General features: G+C 33.9%; 1 protein-coding gene across 5 annotated transcripts in view; it reads right to left on the reverse strand.

The window, feature by feature from the left end:
- Window positions 1–20,133, reverse strand: part of VTI1A (vesicle transport through interaction with t-SNAREs 1A) — a 328,547-nt gene that overhangs the window by 263,127 nt on the left and 45,287 nt on the right. The window lies entirely within an intron of this gene.

Here is a 20,133-nt window from a genome sequence, read left to right on the forward strand (position 1 = left end):
AATGTATACACATTTGGAAAAGCTAAAAGACTGAAAATTAGCTGTGAAGCTGGAGTATGATCCTTAGATCATACCTTAGCATCACTACTTAAGACCCAGATTCAGGTTTATAAGTTACTTTTGTTGCTTTTCTGTTTTTGAACTAACTAAGCAAAACCAGTCAATTAAAAAATGGCAGTTGGAAACCAGTAATTTCTGCCTTACTTAGGGTCTATGGTTTGGGATTTTAAATTTCTTACCTATTCAACTGTGATCTGAAAAATTACTGTGGTTTAAAGGGACTATCCATAATCCATGAGCAGGAGTCAACAATAAGTTTTTAAATTAGATTTTTATACTAGTGAATGGAGTAACACTTCTTGGTCACATGGAAAATCATAATACCTTAAACATCAAATATTATAATATTAGAATTTGAAAGGACCTTAGACAAGAGCAACCAATAGACTTTAAATCCTTTTAAAGTTGCCACCTTTCTCAATTGGATTCCTTATCTGAACCACAAAACACAGAAAATTATTTCAGTGTCTCTTTTCTCAATTTTCCCAAGGATGGTACATGAGAGAAAATTTGGTTCATTAGATATAATTGAAGACTTAGGGCTTAAGTCTCAGGCCGAACCCAGTTGAAAAAAACTAAATGTAGTACAAATAAAAAGAAATAAATCTAGACACCTCTTTTTTTTTAGAGAAAGAAAAATCAGTCTCATGTAATTCTAAAAGTAGCTTTGGTTAAAGTGAGACTAGAACCCCAAGGTCTGGCTCACCACTCAGTGCTCTTTCTACTACACAAATTTTCTGCCCCAGTCTATTATCTTCTGAATTGACTCAGGAAAAAAAGCACAAGAATTGCAAAATGTTTCAGTATTAAGGAGATAATGGCATCCCCTCCCTACCCTGACACTCTACCCCAAACCTCATTTCTCTGCCACAAATGTATATCTTATATCTTGGCAACTGCAAGAAGTCTATAAGCAGGTAAATAAAATCAACAATGTTTCAGAGAGAAGGACAAAGTAAGTTGTTAGCTTGAGGTCAGTAAAGACATCTATATCAGATCTCTTGACAATTCAGGAGTGACCCAACTCATTCATTTGTGAACATGCCACACTTTTTACCATCACAAACAGCATATATTAAGCCTGCTTCTCTTATTGTATTTACTGAAGCCACTATTAATTAACTATTTCTGCTGACTTCATATAGGATTATATTTAAAAATGCTAAATTATTAGGACAGTCCACTTTCTGGCCTTGATACAATATTTAGATCAAGCCAAAGCTTTCTTTTGCTCATTTGGAGATGCCACTGCAGTAGTTTCAAACTAGCTAAGCAAAAGTATTTTACAGCATTAAAGGAAATGAGAACCTTTAAAAAGGCTGTGGTATCAGAGCTGCCTTTTTAATTATTCATTTCATCACTATGGGGGACTAAAACATTCCACAGTATGCAAGAATATCATATGGAGATTGTTTTTGTTTTTTCCTTTTTTCACCAAAATACCAACAAATTGGCATAGATTGTTCAATTACATTTTATTCTTATTTTGATTTACTATACTTCAAAAGAAAAAGAAAATTACAAATGTGTATCCCCAAATATCTAATCTTGTTTTGGTTAGAATCCACTGCTTTTAAAAAAACAGCCATTAAAAGTGTACATGCTCCGTAGCAGACAAGAGCTAAGGATTGATCCACAGTTGAAGGGTGGTCACTATAAATGTCATTCTTTACCATTAAGATGGTAAAAACTGGTCATTTGGATGGCTTTCTGGATATAATTAAGCAAATAATATGCTGAATTTAACAAAGTGTTGTCTGACAGGACTTCTTCCTTCTCTTAAGGAATGAAAAGACAACTCATTTCAAATATTAGAAATAGTTCCTCATGAAAATGACACAACAATGCTGAAAACTGAACTCTTTTCATTTGAGTTCCATTTTACAAAAATAAATCGAGACTTCGCTTTACCAAGAATTATATTTAGATGTCCAACATTAGTATTTTTTCATAATTTTTTATGATTTAAAATTCTAAATAAGCTGATTGTAATCAAAGATAATTTAGTCTGCAAGATCATCACTAAACTAATTGAATACCAAAAAAGGGCAAATTCCTTTCCTTGACCAACTCTTATTTATTTTTACTATTTTATGGATAATTTTCCTCCAAAACATCAATAAATTATGTTTCCTTTTATGGACTTTTTAAAAAATCTCATGCTACATTACTAATTATCTACATCATACTTTAATTTGGAAGATTCAAAGTTAATGAAACTGAAACATCTACTGTATCTTGATAAATCTAACTAAAATATTTTTACTTTACTATCAACTGTATAAAATCTGTACTTTAGCCAAATGCAAACATGAGAATTTGAGCTGGAAATGTCACACATTCAGCTACAGTTTGAAGGAACCCAATTCATAATGCATTTTATAAATAGTTAATGACTTCTATACATAAGCTAACCAGGCAAATCAAGAAATTGTCAACATTTTTAGTCTTAGTTGTCAGTTACCACTGTCTACTGGTGCTTTATATGTGGCTTCTGGAGAAGACGGAAGCTCTATGCAGTTTGTAATCTACTGCAATTTCTAGTCTGTACCATAAGAGTAGAAAAGCTTCAACTGACAGTATTTGCCACCCCCCCCCAACACACACGTAGAGTTAAATACAAGAGCATTCCTCACTTTTAGTTGTGTGTTTGTGTAAAGCTTATTTCTTCTAACTTATACACTTATGTGGACTAGACACAATTGGACAGAAAATCTGCAGACTGTATATGAACTATAGAAAAATATACAACAAATTAACAACTGGTTGTGACTTCTAAAAAGTTAGATGTACAAAGTTTCAATGGCAATTTTCAACTGATGACACCAGTGAGTCTTTGGTTACGAAGGTGAGAATTTCAGATTCAAAGCGATTTTCGATTTCCACTTAGTATATGAACAGGACTTTTGCATACTGATTGGATGATTTTCTTAAAGCCAAGTTCAAACAGATACATTTGCTCAGTTCCGCCTGGAAATTTTGCTTGAAACAATCTATCTACTTGACCCAAGCCTTGACATTTCCCAACTGAACTGAATGTGTTCCTGGACAGGCACTGCTAAATTAGAAACAAAACGAATTAACTTAGCTTAAACTAATTAAAAACTGTGATCTGTGGTGCCGCCTCCTGTATGATTCTACATGTGAAACAGAGTATACGTAACCAGAATGAGGATTCTACAGCCCAGCACTAGCAAAAGCATAACAATGAAGTTGGTTTATTACTAAAGCGTATATGAGAATTTAATTTCCATGGCGTGCACATGGCAAAGCAATTGCTTAAATTGCCTCACCTGGGAATTTAATACAATGTTATCATCAGACCAGCCACATTGTAAATAGATTTATAATGCTTTCCATGTGCTGTACTCTGTTGCATATGAATTAAGTAATGATCTGGTATTACAATAAAATCAGCTAGTTCCCACACCTGGCAGACAGGATATTTCACTAAATTAATACCCATACAGCCACATCACAAGGCATGGGAGAGGAAACCATCTCAAAGGCATTTGACTCGAGTTTTACATGGGAAGCAAATACTCCATGGCTATGTACAATGTCACACTACGTTGAATGGGCTGCTCAAGACAATCTGTTTCTAACATCTGTATCACAGAATTAAGTCTTCCACATTCCCATTCAATTTTGGCCTAATTTTCTTCATTCAGTACTTTAATTACTAATCAGCAATCCACAACATTCACAAATACTGAGAAAGCCCTTTATTCTAATCTATGCACTGCAGACAGCCAAATAATTGATACAGAGTGCAGTATGGTTTGGGTAGGTAATGAAAGAACAGCTTGTCCCACTTCCTAATCAAACTGGTCTATAGAAGAAATGGTTAATAGATTTCTCCATAGGCCTAAAACAAATTACGCAGTCTGGCCAGACTTTTCCATTGCTTCTACCATGTCTTTCAGTCTCCATGTATTTAATAATGCCCAAGGTTACCAGGTGATACATCTATTAAAAACTGCTATGCTTTCATAGCCAAAGAATTTAACTGCTCCTGTTATAATTAACACTTTGGGATATCTACAGAATACCATGAAATTATATTTATTAGCTAGTCATATAATTGCTGGCATTCATTTCTTACCAAATTTTATCTGGTTCTAATTAAATAATATACTTCTGTAATGCCCAGATGGCATTTTCTAAACTGCATCTACTTTGGCAACATCTATTTCATTTTTAATGTCACTTCTGTTTCTCTGTAGATAATTTCAGCTTTTCAGCCACAGCCCACTCCACCCCTGAGCCAGGACTCAAAAAGGGTCATCGGTCCAGGACATGAAACTTGCATTTTGGAGAAAAAAATTAAAAGAAATTAATGAACTTTTGTTTATCACAGTGCTGTCTGTACAGTATTAATTTCTAACAAAAAGGAATGTAAGGTTAAAACATCATACTACATGACTTAGGTAAAGGTAAAGTAACCTTTCAGGTAAATGTTTGATTCCTGGCAAGTTGTTAGGATGAAAAAGCACAGGATACTGAATGAAAAGAACAGAGATAATATTTCAGTGTGTGATCTTGGTCAAATTACGTTTTCTGAACATCAGTTTCCTCATCTTTGAAATAGTGGTGTTAATATTTATTTCCCAGGGCTACTGTGAGGATTTAAATATTATAAACAGATGGAAACCTATCCTAATACCTTGGATATAATATCTTTACAAAGCATGTTCAACTAAATATTAGATGATAACATTGGAAAGGATACAATAAAACTAGTGCACATACATCACTGAGCATATAAATTAGTGCATCCTTCTTAAAAAATGATTTGCCAATATATACCAAAAGTAGCTTTTAAAAGTCTGTATTATTTAACCCAGTAATTCACTATATTATTTTGCCCAATTCCTCATTTTACAGTGCTGCAATTTTTGAATAGCTTCCAATAGTAAAAAACTTTACTGCATTTCTTTAATGCTATCAGAGAAAGTAAGTTCCAATCTGTTTCTTCTATGTAATCATTCCTCTAAACATGGCTTGCTCTTGCTCAAGGGACTGTTTCGAGTTAAAGGTCAAGCTCATTCACTGGAAGGTGCACATGCCACGTGTCACCACTACTGTGGCATTAATAAAGGGAAAACACACTTTCTATCTATCATAAACTCATAGCCAATGGACCATATGCAAGCCACCAGAGAGAAAATACTAACACACCCTGCTGCTAGGCTACTAACAGAGTTGAAAAAGTAGGTTACCATGAGAATGCTGAAATGATCCACTGTTTTTTAGTATGCAATAACAGAAAAAGAGATTTAAAAAAAATTTTAAATATTTATTTTATCATAATCACTATCATTTATTATTTTTGCTTATACTTTCAAACACATTTTCCATGTTTGAAATGGATATTTATGTTTTGGCCATAAATAATAAATTATACCACATTTCCTCTTAATTACTTCTTAAAATTTAGCTATATCATACACAACTATATGTATATGATGAGGTTATATATGTCTACATGTACATATAGACTCTCACAAACCCATATGCAATCCATATGGAATAATAACTTTATTTGTGTTTCACAATGCTAGGATAGACTTTTATTTACACTAGGAACTCTGACCACATTTCTGCTACATCATTTAATGATTTGCAAAACAGACAGCCCAGAAATTACAAAACAGCACTTCTTCATTTCCTCCTCAAGCATTTCTAAACGTTAGCCTGAAATTTAAGTTTAGCATCAGTGTTTCAAAATGCAACATAAGTTAGCTAGTATCATGGACTCGCTTGCACATGCTGCAGTTTCTGACCTTTGACACTGCTATTGAATATAGTGTGGCTGTATCTTAAATCATGTTAGCTTGTCAATCAACAATTAAGTTACTTCAGAAAATCAGCTCAGATAGAATGCCCAGATGTTGTTGTTAGCATCTGGAAGAGTGTTGAGGAAATCTAATTCTTTAAAGTCTTTTGGAATATAAAATAAAATAATTCCACAGACTCTACCTGAAATAATCAAAATGTCAAAATGTTTATTTTTTTATGTTTGTTAATGATATATAAATACTCTACACACCTCCACTGGAAAATTTTACTCTAATAAATAAATGCTTCATTTGTATTTTAAAATGAACTACTGAAACAAAATATATAAATTTATATAATTAATTCACATAATTCTAGTTTCCCCATGTAATCTGCAAAACATTGGGAAGGAAAGGAGATCATTCACTGGAAATCTGCTGATAGCCATAATTTCAAGTGATCTAAGCATCTGTATGCCTATATCTGTATAACTGACACTAAGGTATATACTCCGTATAACTGACACATGAGGGATCATCTAGACCAGGTTCAAATTTAGAGATAAAGATCGAAGCCAGATGGGTAAACTACTCAAGGCCACAGAGCTAGGAAAGACCAAGCAGAACAAGATCAGAACTCATTTCTCAATGCCAGTGTTCTTTTCACTTTATTACACCACCAAGACAGGCTGGAGTCGTCCTACCTTCATTCCTCAAAGCCAAGGTTGGCTGCACCATTCATCAAGTTCTATGAATTTATCATCAGTTACAAAATTGTAGATTTTGTTTCTGGTCACTCTCCTCAAAAAATAAATAAATAGATAAATAAATAAATCTTTACTTATATGTTGTCAACATTTGGAATAACTGACAACAATAAATTTGATGGTTCAAGGGCAACAAATGCTTAAGGTAAAATGTTTTATTTGATACAATAAAATGTCTGATCTCAGAGGGTGAATCATAACCACACCTATGGGTGTTACTTAGATATGTCTCAAGATTAATCTTCAAAGGCTACACCATAAAGCAACAATAACCTACCTACATGGCTCAGAGAGGAGCCATACCAGTTATTAATGTGTGTTAAGAATTGCCTGCTTACCCAGAAGATCTGGCAACTCCTGGTTAAAATTCTAGATTGGAACCTGACATCTCACAGGCAAATAATTTTTACAACTGTTTTTTCCTAGTACTTTCTTTTGGACCCATGTGCCAGATTCTTTATTATAGAATACGCTGTATTACAGTGAGGTTATAGTGTTCATAATTCAAAGATACATAATAGTCTTTTAATGTTTTATGGATATAGCCAATAAAACTGTAATGCTTAGGCAAGGTAAAATTATTTTAGCTCAAATTTTCTATGAAAACATTTTGAAGGTTACTTTTATGCTAGGATCATCCAAATCAAAATATAATAAATATAAAAATTCATTTCAGGCTTGGTGGTATTGTCTAGCAAAAAAAAAAAAAATTACACCTGATTCATAAACAACATGTTCTTCCTAAAAGATTCTCCATTTTCACTTGAATAAAATAAAATCCTGCTTGATACTCAGGAGCTTTCCTTCATCAAGTAAATGTTACTTCTTTTGTATCTTTCATGTTTCACTCTCTACTGGTTCACTTTAAGTACATGAACACTTTTAAGTGTATCCTAGCTTTATATATTTTAAAAAGTTATTTCACCCTTCCCTAGCAAATGCCCAACCTCCCTTCCTAGCCAAGCTTCTTGAAAGAGTGTTTTACATGAACGAACTCCACTTATTCATGTCCCAATCACTTTGTAACTTACTATAAGTTGGATGCTTTCCTATCACTCTGCAGGCTTCCCCAGGATCACCAATGACTCCCTAGTTGTCAGAATCATTGGTCACGTTTTTTAAATAAACTTTGTATTTATGGTAGTTTTAGACTTATAGAAAAGTTGCAATGATAGCATCAAGAGTTCCCATATAACCCACACTCAGTTTGTCACAATTATTAATCAACTGTTCATTATTACACATTATTATTAACTAACTTCCACACTTTTTTTCAGATTTCCTTAGTTTTTACCCAATGTTCTTTTTCTGTTCCAGCATCCCATGCAAGATTCCACATTATATTTAATACTCAGGTCTCCTTAGGCCCCTCTTGGCTGCGACAGATTCTCAGACTTTCCTTGTTTTTGATGATCTTGACGGTTTTGAAGAACACTGATCGGGTATTTTGCAGTATGTCCCTTAATTGGGATTTGTCTAATGTTTTTGTCATGGCTAGACTGGAGTTATTTGTTTTGGGGAGGAAGATCACAGAGGTAAAGTGTCATTTTCATCACATTATATTAAGACAACATACTATCAACATGACTTTTCACTGTTGATGGTGACCTTGATCACTTGGCTGAGGTAGTGCTTGTCAGGTTTCTCCATTGTGAAGTTGCTCTTTTCCTTTCCTCATACTGCACTCACTATGCATAGCTCACATTTAAGGAGTGGGGAGTTATGTACTGCCTCCTTGAGGAAAGAGAATCTACATAAATTATTTGGAATTCTGCATGGGAGATTTGTCTATTCAATTATTATTCAATCATCTATTTGTATCACTGTGGATATATGGCTATTTATTTTATAATTGGGATTATAATACAATACTACTTCATTTATTTTGTTGCTCAAATTTTATCAACTTTGGTTGCAATGATTGTTTTTCAGTCTCCACCCCCCCCCTTTTTTTTAACTTCTTGATAGCAATCTGACATTGTTGTCCACTTTTTCCTTAGCAGCTTGAGCACCACAGTCCCTTGGAATTCCTCTTATCCATCTGGTTTCTCTTTTTCAGTCTTCTTCATCATAACTCTCTCTCGATCTGCCCATAAAATGCTGGTGTTCCCCTAGGTCTCTATCCTTAGCCCTCTTCTTACTCATCTATACCCATTATTAGGTTCTAATTATCACCTGGGAGCTAACAAAAATGTTTTCTTCCTGTTCTATATACAAATCCAGTTCCTACTGGGCATCTTAGATAATCTAAAGGCATCTCAAATGTAACACAAAGTGGGGTGTCACCTTTCTTCTATATACGGTTCCTCCTCCTATTTCCCCTAATTATGGGTGGTATTATCATGCACATGGTCTCCTTAGCTAAAAACCTAAAAATTATTCCATTCTCTCCTTTACTCCCCAAATCCAATCAATCAGCAGGCCCTTATTTTTCAGCATGCCTACAAGTAGAGTCTGGGCTGTATTTCTAGGATGTTCATTGCCTTATGCATTAGTACCAATTCTTTCCACATAACTGTTATTACTACATTTCATCCCTCCTTTTATATATGAATTATATTTAGGAGATGCTTCGGCAGAAAGACTGACATGTCTTTAGGCAGAGGTAAGCAAATTGGTACAAAGTCTCAGCTCCTCATCTTAGGGAGACCCCTCCAACCCTATCTCTAGCAGACTATCAAAGGTATAAAAGAATCATTGTCTAAAGATACAACTTATTTCAGGACAGGAATGTTAAAATAGAAAGCAAATTCATTCAACAAAAGCTGATATATTAATACTATGGGAAAATACTAAGCAACAGACCTCTCTCCAACTTTATAAGTCACATTTCTTTTTAATTTCAAATATAGACATATCTCATATCAGCTATTTTATTGTTCTCATGAGTTAGATATTCCCATTTTTTATTATGTAGAAGCTAAAAGACCACCATTTCAAACGAGATGATATGCATGCATATTTCTTCTTTGTTTGTCTGATTTGTGGACCTGAGGAATATGGATTACCTCTGTTATCTGCACAAGAAGCTCTGCTACAAGCCTGGCATTCAGTTTGCTTTTATCTCTGAGACCCCAAATTGTACTGTTAGGCAACAGAGGGCACTTATCTAGATTGAACTGTCATACAAATAGATTTTTGTCAGCCATTCAATTTGTATTGGGGAACATGCCAACAAAAACAAAACCCAGCAATTTAAAACAACAATCCTATCCTCTAGTGACAGGAACAAATTGCTGTATTTCAAATGAATAAGAATTACTATAGATCGCACATCTTGCATGTGGGTGCTACAGAAAGAAAAATGTTCTTGGACCTAATTCTGTCTAGTTTTTCTTCCAGTAGTCTTCCGTAAAGCAAGCAAATAGTATGCTTAATACTAATAAACATACAAAAAATCCTACTAACAAACAGGAATTAAATGTTATTAGAGGAGAATGAGGCTGCCTAATAGAGATCCAAGTCAAAATTCAGTGGCTACATGAAGAAGGTGACATTGTATTGCATCTTGAGTTTGTTCTCTGATCTATGGTCCCTCCAGGAATTCAGGTAATGCCTCTGCCCACAAAACAGTCAATCTGAGTAGTGAGCCCATAATTCTCCTTGAGCCTAAATTGATTCTGGCTCTGTGTCTTCAACAGCCACAAAGAATAAACAAAAACTTTAGTGAATTGACCTTACCACAGTTACACCATATCTCATGCTATTTGGAAGAATATTCAAAGTTGATCTGTTCAAAGTTGATGTTAATCTCAGACATTAAAGAAGTTAATAACTTAAAGCAATAAAAATGTAATAATAAGGTTTTCACACAATTGACAATAATATCAATCTTCTTAATCAGTATCTAAAATAATTTAATCTCCTCCTCCATTATTTTTGTGTGACTTAAATCCTGTTCCCTTTTCTATAAGCCACATTTTTATTCTGGATCTTTTGTAGCTAATCCTTCAGTGAAATCCAGTTTTGGACTTGTGGAATCATAAACTACTACTGTAAAGGAAATAGCAAACATGCAAATTCGGCCCTATGACTCTGCATCAAGCTGAACAGAAAATAAACAAATGTAAAGGTCAAAAACTTCAATGGAACACATATAATTTTACTAAATAGGAACCTAATTAGTTCAGTTATTCAAATGCAAATATTTACATTTTAAGAAGCAGTTTTCTTCAATTAAAATTATATAACAAGAATTTAGCACTCTGCAAATTTCTGTAATATGTCACTTGGCAGAGCTATAGCATTATATATTGTAGCAACAGGGGTTTATGTTAAGACTTGAGACTTCTTTAAAGAACAGGTGGCTGTAATACTAGCACTCTGGGAGGCCAAGGTGGAAGGATCGCTTGAGCTCAGGAGTTTGAGGCCAGCCTGAGCAAAAGCGAGACCCCATCTCTACTAAAAATAGAAAATATTAGCAAGGCATGGTAGCACATGCCTGTAGTTCCAGCAACTCAGGAGACTGGGGCAGGAGGATGGCTTGAGCCCAGGAGTTTGAGGTTGTAGTGAGCAATGATGACACCACTGCACTCTAGCCAGGGTGACAGAGCAAAACTCTGTCTAAAAAATAAAACAAAACAAGAAAACAATGTATTCCACATATAGGCATAAAAAGGACTTTACTAATAGTTAAAATAGACAACAGGAAAAAGGCAGGGTGAACTATAATGCTTCAAGTTAACTCTACATTTTAATAAATAATAGAGCTATCTGATAAAAATTATTTTTATTTCAAAGAAAGTTATAATATTACATTACTTTAAAAGCATGAAACAACATATCAAAACTTATGGGATGCAGAAAAAGCAGTCCTAAGAGGAAAGTTTATAGTGATAAACACCTAAATCAAAAAGAAGATAATAATCTGACATTATACATCAAGAAACCAAAAAAGAAGACCAAACTAAGCCCAAAGTTAACAGAAGGAAAGAAATAACAATGATTAGGGCAGAAATAAATGAAATATGGACTAGAAAAACAACAGGTAAAAAAAAAAAAATCAATGAAACTAAAAGTTGTTTTTTTGAAAAGATAAAACAAAATTTAAAAAGCCCTTAGCTAGACTAGGAAAAAAAGATACACTACTCAAATAAATAAGGTCAGAAATGAAAAAGACATTAAAACTGATACCACCAAAATACAAAGGATCATAAGAAACTACTATGAACAATTATACACCAACAAATTGGATAACCTAGTCACATACAACTTACCAAGACTGAAGCATGAAGAAACAGACAATCCAAACAGACCAATAACAAGTCAAGTGATTGAATCAATAATAAATAATCTCCCCCCAAAGAAAAGCCCAGGAGGAGACAACTTCGCTACTGAATTCTACTAAACATTTAAAGAAGAACTAATGCCAGTTCTTCTCAAACTCCTCCAAAAAATCAAAGTAGAAGTGAGTACTTCCAAACTCATTTTATGAAGCTAGCAACACCCTGATATCAAAGCCAGGAAAAAACAGTACAAGAAAAGAAAATTATAGGCCATTATCCTTGACAAACATAGAGCAAAAATCCTCAACAAAATATTAGCAAGCCAAATTCAAGAACACATTAAAAGAATCATTTATCATGATCAAGTGGGCCTTATCCTTGGGATGCAAGGATGATTCAACATATGCAAATCAATAAATGTGATACACCATGTTAACAAAATGAAAGATAAAAATTATATGATTGTCTCAATAGATGCAGAAAAAAACATTTGACACAATTCAACAGCATTTCATGGTAAAAGTTCTCAACAGATTAGGTATACAGAGAATGTATTTCAACACAATAAAGGCCAAACCAACATCATAGCTAACATAATTCTCAATGGTGAAAAGTGAAAGCTTTTCCTCTAAGATCAGTGACAAGACAAGGATGTCCATTCTCACAACTTCTTTTCAACATAGCACTGGATGTCCTAGCCAGAGAAATTAGTCAAGAGACAGAAATAAAAGGCATACTAACAGGAAAGAAAGAAGTGAAATTATCTTTATTTACTGATGACATGATCTTAGGTAGAGAAAACCCTAAAGACTCCACCAAATAACTGTTAGAACTGATAAATGAATTCAGTAAAGTTGCAGGATACAAATTCAACTTACAAAAATCACTAGGGATTCTACAAACTAATAATGAACTATATAGAAAGAAAATTAAGAAAATATTCCATTTATAATAATAACAATTAAATACTTAGGTATAAATTTAACCAAGGAGGTAAAAGCCTATATAGTGGGCACTATAAAACACTGATGAAAAAATATGAAGAAAACACAAATACATGGAAAGATATTTCATGTTTATGGACTGGAAGAACTAATATTGTGAAAATGTCCATACTACTCAAAGCAATATACAGATTCAATGCAGTTTCTATAAAAATTCCAATGTTCCTTTTCACAAAAATGGAAAAACAATCTTTAATTTGGCATGGAAACACAAAAGACTCCAAATAGCCCAAAGAATCTTGAACATAAAGAACAAAGGTAAAGGCATCACACTACCTGGTTTCAAAACATATTATAAAGCAATTGTAATCAAAACAGCATGGTATTGGCATAAAAACAGATACATTGACTAGTAGAACAGGATAGAAAGCCCAGAAATAAACCCATCCATGCATTATGGTAAACTGATTTTTGACAAATATGCCAAGAACTCACAATGGGGAAAGGACAGTCTCTTCAATAAATGGTGTTGGGAAAACTATATATCCACATGCACAAGAATAAAATTAGACCTATATCTTAACACCTCAACTAAAAATAGATTAAATACTTAAATATAAAACCTGAAACTATGAAACCACTAGCAGATTACATTGGGGGAAAGCATCATGACATTGGTCTCAGAAATTTTTTGGATATGACCCACAAAGCATAGTAACAATAGAAAAAATAAACAAATGGGAAGGCATCAAACTAAAAAGCTCTGTACAGCAAAGGATAGAATTAAGAAAGAGGCAATTCATAGAATGGGAAAAACATATGTAAAACAAACATCTGAAAAGGAGTTAATATCTGAAATATATAAGGAAATCAAACAACTTAATTGCAAGAAAACAAATAATCCAATTAAAAAATGGGCAAAAGGCCTGAACAGACATTCAATAGGTATATAAAAATGTTCAGCATCACTAGGGGTAAATGCAAATTAAAACCAGTGAGATATCACCTTACATCTATAAGAATGGTTTTTATCAGAAAAATGAAAGATAAGTTTTGGAGAGGAAGCAGAGAAAGGGGAACATTAATGGTGGGAATGTAAATTAGTACAGTCATTATGGAAAATGGTATGGAGGTTCCTCAAAAAACTAAAAATATAACTACCAAATTACCCAGTAATCTCACTTCTGGGTATATATTCAAAGGGACTGAAATTAATATGTAGAAGGGACAGCTGCATTCCCATGCTCACTGCAGCATTATTCACAATGCCCAGGATATGGAAACAACCTAAGTGTTCATCAACAGATGAGCAGATGCAAAAAATGTGGTATATAAACACAATGAAATGCCATCCAGCCTTTAAAAGGGGGGAAATCCTGTCACTTGCAACAACATGACTTAATCTAGAGGACATTGTGCTAAGAGAAATAAGCCAGGCACAGAAAGGCAAATACTACTGGATCTCACTGATATATAGAATCTAATAAAGTTTAATTCATAGAAGTAGAGAGTAAAACTATGGTTACCAGAGGATAAGGGGTGAAGAGTGGGAAGGGAAGGAATAGGGAGTTGCTGATCAAAGGGTATAAAGTTTCAGCTAGACTAATCAAAGAATACTAAGTTTCAGACAGACAAGAGAAAGAGTTGAGATTTATTGCACACAAAGGTGACAATAATCAATAATAAAATATTACATTTTTTCAAAGTAACTAGGAGTACATTTCAAATGTCTCACTATAAAAAATAATAGGTAAGGGAGCTTAGGGATACATTAATTAGCTTGATTTAATCATGCCATATTGTATACATATATCAAAATATCCCATTGTACCCCATAAATATATATGCTATAATTTGTCAATAAAAATAAATTGCCAAGATCATCAGAAAGAAAAAAACACAAAAAGATTCATGACGTATGCAATTACTCTCAAATGGTTCAGAAAAAAATATACATCTATGCAAATGTAGCAAAATGTAGCAAAATGTTAACAATGGTAAATCTCAGTAAAGAGTATATATGTATACTCTGTATACTACTTTGTACTTTTCTGAAAGTTTGAAATTATTTCTAAATATAAAGTTTAAAGTGATTAAAAAGTATGAAAAGATTAGCATAGGTTCCTAGTAAGCTAATTCAACAAGAAGTTAATGTCTGAGATTAACTAAATGTCAAATAAATCCTTGATTAGATAATAGTGTTAAACAAAAATATGAGACCATTATTTCTTTCAAATTCAGACAGTTTAAACTGTTACTTTTCACCATATATGATGGTGTTTTCCTTTTGTTCTTCAATAAAAATACAAGAATTTATCTGAACAGTTCTAAATTAGGAATATAGTTTTATTTTTTATTTCAGCTATTAGTATGGATTCAAAATCATCCATGGTCAGAGACATTCATTCAAATTTACCAGTTCAAAATAAAAGAATATTATCTATTATTTAAAACAGTTTGGCAATAAAGTAAAATTCTTTTTTCTCCTTCACTTTATTCTAAATTAAGAGTTTTGTGGACAATAATTCTAAATTAGATTGCTTAACAGATAATGATAAACTATTTACTTATTTTTATAAAAATGCTTAGGGATACTTACTGCAAATCTCACTGAATGTTTAGCACTAACCTGAAGATCTTTTACCATCCTCTTAGGCCATTCTCTAACATTCTTAAAGAGAATACATATTTTTGGGTAGTTAGACATGTGCCCACAAAACTTTGACTTGATTTGGCAACTAAGGTATTCCTGATCTGTCTAATTTTGACTGTGATAGCACTGGACAGGGGCTGAATGTAATTCTAGTCTCTGAAAAGAACACAGCCAATTTTGGTGTTCTATAAATATGCAATAATAATAGGACCTTAGGGCTAGAAGGGACCTTGAGAGGTCCTTTAGTGTGCCTTGCTCCTTCTCATCATATCACACTGGATGTACCTTGGAAAGACCTCAGAAAAGAGGTCCCTTACCTTGCACAAGGGAGCTTACCAACAATCATTGGTTACTGGCAGGAATGATTTTCCCAAATTAAACTTAAATCCACGGTTACCACAGTTGCGCATACAGCAGAAACCGACAAAAAGCTGTTGATCATATGTGTAACATAATAGCTCTTAGCAGACTTGAAGACATTTAATTCTACAACTTTGCATTCAGAGAAAATGATCCCAGGACTTTTCTTTGTCTGTCTACTTTTCCAACTCTTTAATCTTCTGAAGGGCACACCCCAGAATTTTCTCTGAATGATCTTTAGGCATGGTAGCCCAGTTGGATGCAGAGATGGACATTAGTAACGTCTTCTAGAGTTTAATACAGACCAAAGGGCACTAATCTTACTTCTAATATATACACTTGAGCAGGTTATTCCTTTTTCTGTTCTTTCTTATTTCTGCTCTGAGTATGTTCCATATTCTATATGTTCATTAATTTTTATTTGAGTTTTGTGGCCAGTTTCTATTACTCTTTTAAATTTGTTCTCTTTCCCTTTGAAGAAAACAATATGATAAAATAGAAATGCCTCATATTTAGGGATTTGATTGAGCCTGGGTTCAAATTCTAGCTATGTCTTTTTCTTTGATTAAGTACCCCTATGTACTTCAAATCTAGCTGAGATAAAGTTTATAAAATAGCTAGTATGGTGTTTAGTAAATATTCAGAATTAAAGAAAAATAAGTGCTCTGACTGTAATAATTATCACTGAGAATGCCAGCAAGTTCATTCCTCTAGCATAGAAAACTGGGTTTGCACCTCCACTATTTATTTTAAGATGGCCTCACACACCCGTGCCCAACGTGGCCACTTCAACTCTGATCCCAATTCTGACCCAAGTCCTCCTGACTAAAAAAGACCAGATGGCTATTCTATTCTTGTTCCTGTTGGCTCTTGGGATTCAATTTTGCCTCCCACTTGTGGCCTTTTTACTTTTGACCCTTTTTGGTTATATCAGAGCTTGATTCTCTCTGCTTTGAGCCTTCAATGTTTTCTAAGGATTTACATTCCATTCACTATTTTTCTCTGTCCCTAGGAAATACTTGTATATGTTATCCAACACTCTGAAGAAGAATTCAGGCAGTAATACAACATAAAAGCTTCAAAGATAATGCACTTCATGATCTGTACATTATTTAATAGTATGAATTTAACTATGATTCAAATTCTAGTTTTGCTATTTATTATCTGGGTGACTGGGGAAAGGGTGTCTAACTGTTCTTAGACTCAGTCTGCATATCTCCATAAAGGAAATAAAAATGCATACTTTATTGTAATGAGTCAATGGGACTCACAACATGCACACAGCTTCATAAGTTAACAGGTTCCCCTGAAGTCCTCATTTTTACCTCTGTCCCTCCTTCCCCATGGGGTGGATGGGTGGATGAGAAACAAGAACAAATACACCTTGAACTCTCTATTTTTGGCAAAAGTAAAAAAGAGAAATTATTCACAGACTCCAGACTATGTGGAGAGGTATCCAAAAGCTGATGAGATCATGCAGAAGCCACTTGGTGAAGGTGACAAAAAGCATGAAGGGTAAGAGTACTCAGCAATAGATGAGCTCAAAAAGGACCAGCCAAAATATACTTTCTAAAGATGAGGGACTCATTCTGAAGTACAAAGTCTATATCCTTTGTTTGAAACAACAGATGTGGGAACAGGTATAAGCCAACTGCTGGCAGAAGCCCTCCTGGATACGGTTTGTTCAGAGAAGCGGAGGAGGCAGGGTGACATAAAGAATAACACAGGACCTCTGTTTCCCAAAGGATGTAAAAAATCACAATAGACCATTGCTTGCACCATAACAAACACAACAAGCTGGAGAAGTGACAAAATCATAGTTTAAAAAAACCTATCAGAAAGCTGATGCTACAAAGACACCTAAAGAAAGTACACTGCAGAAAATCATGAACCTTTTCATAAAACAGAAGAGACCCACAGTTGTGCTCATTCCTGGTAGAGTGCAGGAATCCTCCCCAGATGTAAGTAAGAAGAAATCAACTAAACTTATAACAAATTTTTAAGGGCTGCATCAGGGCTAGCATCAGAGGTTTGCATCTCAAGGAGCCTGAGCCACAGAGTGAGACATAGAGTATACCAACTAGTGCTTTTTCCTATAGTTCATCATCAAATGTTCAGAGCAGGGTAAAAGAGCTAAGAGGAATGCTTCCCCAGGCTATGCAAGACTTCTCTCAATTTTAAGGCACCTAGCCCTCCTAAGGTGAGGCGCAGGGCAGGAAAGCTAAGAGAAGTCCATGCCAAGTGCACTGAGATCTTGGCTATTGTAGGCTACAGGTGGGACAGAAGAGCTGATGGAAACCTCTCTGAGGCATTTCAGCCACCAAAAGTTGGAGTAGGAGAAGGGAACAGGAAGGATGAGAGAAAGTATTATAAAGCATTCTGGATCTTCAAAGAGTGTAAAGGCAACTACCCTTCTGAGGCTCAATTTATGCAGCAGGGCAGAGAGAAATCTCCCAAGTTACAGGAAGCCCAGAGTATGACTGGAGAACAAAGAGAACTTGAGAGACCTGAAAAGTTAGCAGTGGGGCTATAAAACAGAGGGAGATCTCCCACAGATGAAAAAGCTTGCAGCTCAGATGAAAAGCAAAAAGAGATCTCTGGAAACTCACCAGTATTTGAAGCTTAAGCTCTGCTGAAAGGAAAATCCTAACTCCAGCCTACAAACATCTGAATTAATTTGAAGCTAAAAAAAGCCTGAACACAGCCCAAGTGAAGATCACACTGACTTAGCCACTCTACTACAGAAGCCTGAAAGAAAGGAAAGCAGTGTTTTGGCTTTTTTGGTTTTGAAAAAAATTTTACTTTATTCATTAATACTGTACTTTTATATAAAATACCTGGAATACAATCAAAAATTCCAAGACACATGAAGAAGCAAAAAGGAAAAAAAAAAAAATATATATATAAAGACATATATATATACACACACACATATATATATGTTTAAAGTATAGAAAGAAGGGAGGGAAACTATCAAACTAAAATTCAATATCCAATGAATATATCTTTAAAAAATAATGGTGAAATAATATCTAATAGAAACTAAAATTTGCATGAAGAAAAAAGGAGCTCCAATAAGGGCAAATATTTGGTTAAATATAAAAGACTTTGTCTAAGCATATGTCATAAGGCTCATAGCATATGTAGAAGTAAAATATAAAATAAGTACAAAATGGTGGGAGATTGGTAAATGGAATTCTATTGTAAAAGGTCTTACATTGTCCATGAAGTAATATGATATTGTTTGAAGGCAGACTGTAATAACCTAAAGATTCATGTTGCATTTTCCACGGAAACCACTAAAAAATAACACAAAGAGGTATAATAATCCTCATTTATCCACAGGGAATATGTTCTAAGACCCCAGATAGATTCCTGATACTGCAGGTAGTACCAAAAAATATATATATGCTATATTTTTCCTATAGTCATGTGCTATATAATGACATTTTGGTCAAGGAGGAACCATATATATGCCAGTGGTCCCGTAAGATTACAATACCATAATATTTTTACTGTACCTTTTTTATGTTTAGGTACATAAATACTTACCTTTGTGTTATAATTGCCTACAGTATTCAGTACAGAAACATGTTGTACAGGTTTGTAGCCTAGAAACAATAACAAGGCCTAATCTTCAAAATATATTTTAAAAACCTCTTAGAAATTAATTTTTAAACATCAATAACCACTTCTCCCCATCTCCCATCAAAAAACTAGCAAAGGACAAGAACAGTTTCTGAAGACATATGAATAGACACTCCACCTTGCTCATAAGAGAAAAGTTAATAAAAACTAGAGGAGCTAATAAGGTTTGACCAACAATCAGAAGTTTAATACTTCATTTTGTAAGTGATAATTCATGTTGTAACTAATATTCCCATGCACTGCTAAGTGGAGTGTAAAATTAGTACATTCCCATAGACAACAACTATGAAAGAATTATCCATATTGCAAATACAATACACTCTTTGAACAAGTAATTCTACTTAAAATGTTTGTCCACATGAAAAATGACAAAGTTCAAAGTTATTCATTTCAGTACTGTGTGCAATAGCAACAGCTCATTCTCATGGGACTGGCTAAATAATTTGGTACATCCATGCAATGGAATACCATTAAGCTACAAACAAAAGAATCAAGAAGCTCTTTACATATTGATATGGAAGGCTTTCCAAGATCAACTGAAAAGTGAAAAATAAAGGTATAGAATAGTGTATATAGTATATGCTGTCTTTTTTATCATATGACATTTTGTTGTTGGTATTTCAGCAGGGGGAAGAATGTATATTTGTATTAGCTTGTATATACACAAAGAGAATCTGGGAAGATACACAAGAAATT

Source organism: Microcebus murinus, chromosome 14 (assembly GCF_040939455.1).
Source record: "Microcebus murinus isolate Inina chromosome 14, M.murinus_Inina_mat1.0, whole genome shotgun sequence".
Lineage (NCBI taxonomy): Eukaryota > Metazoa > Chordata > Mammalia > Primates > Cheirogaleidae > Microcebus > Microcebus murinus.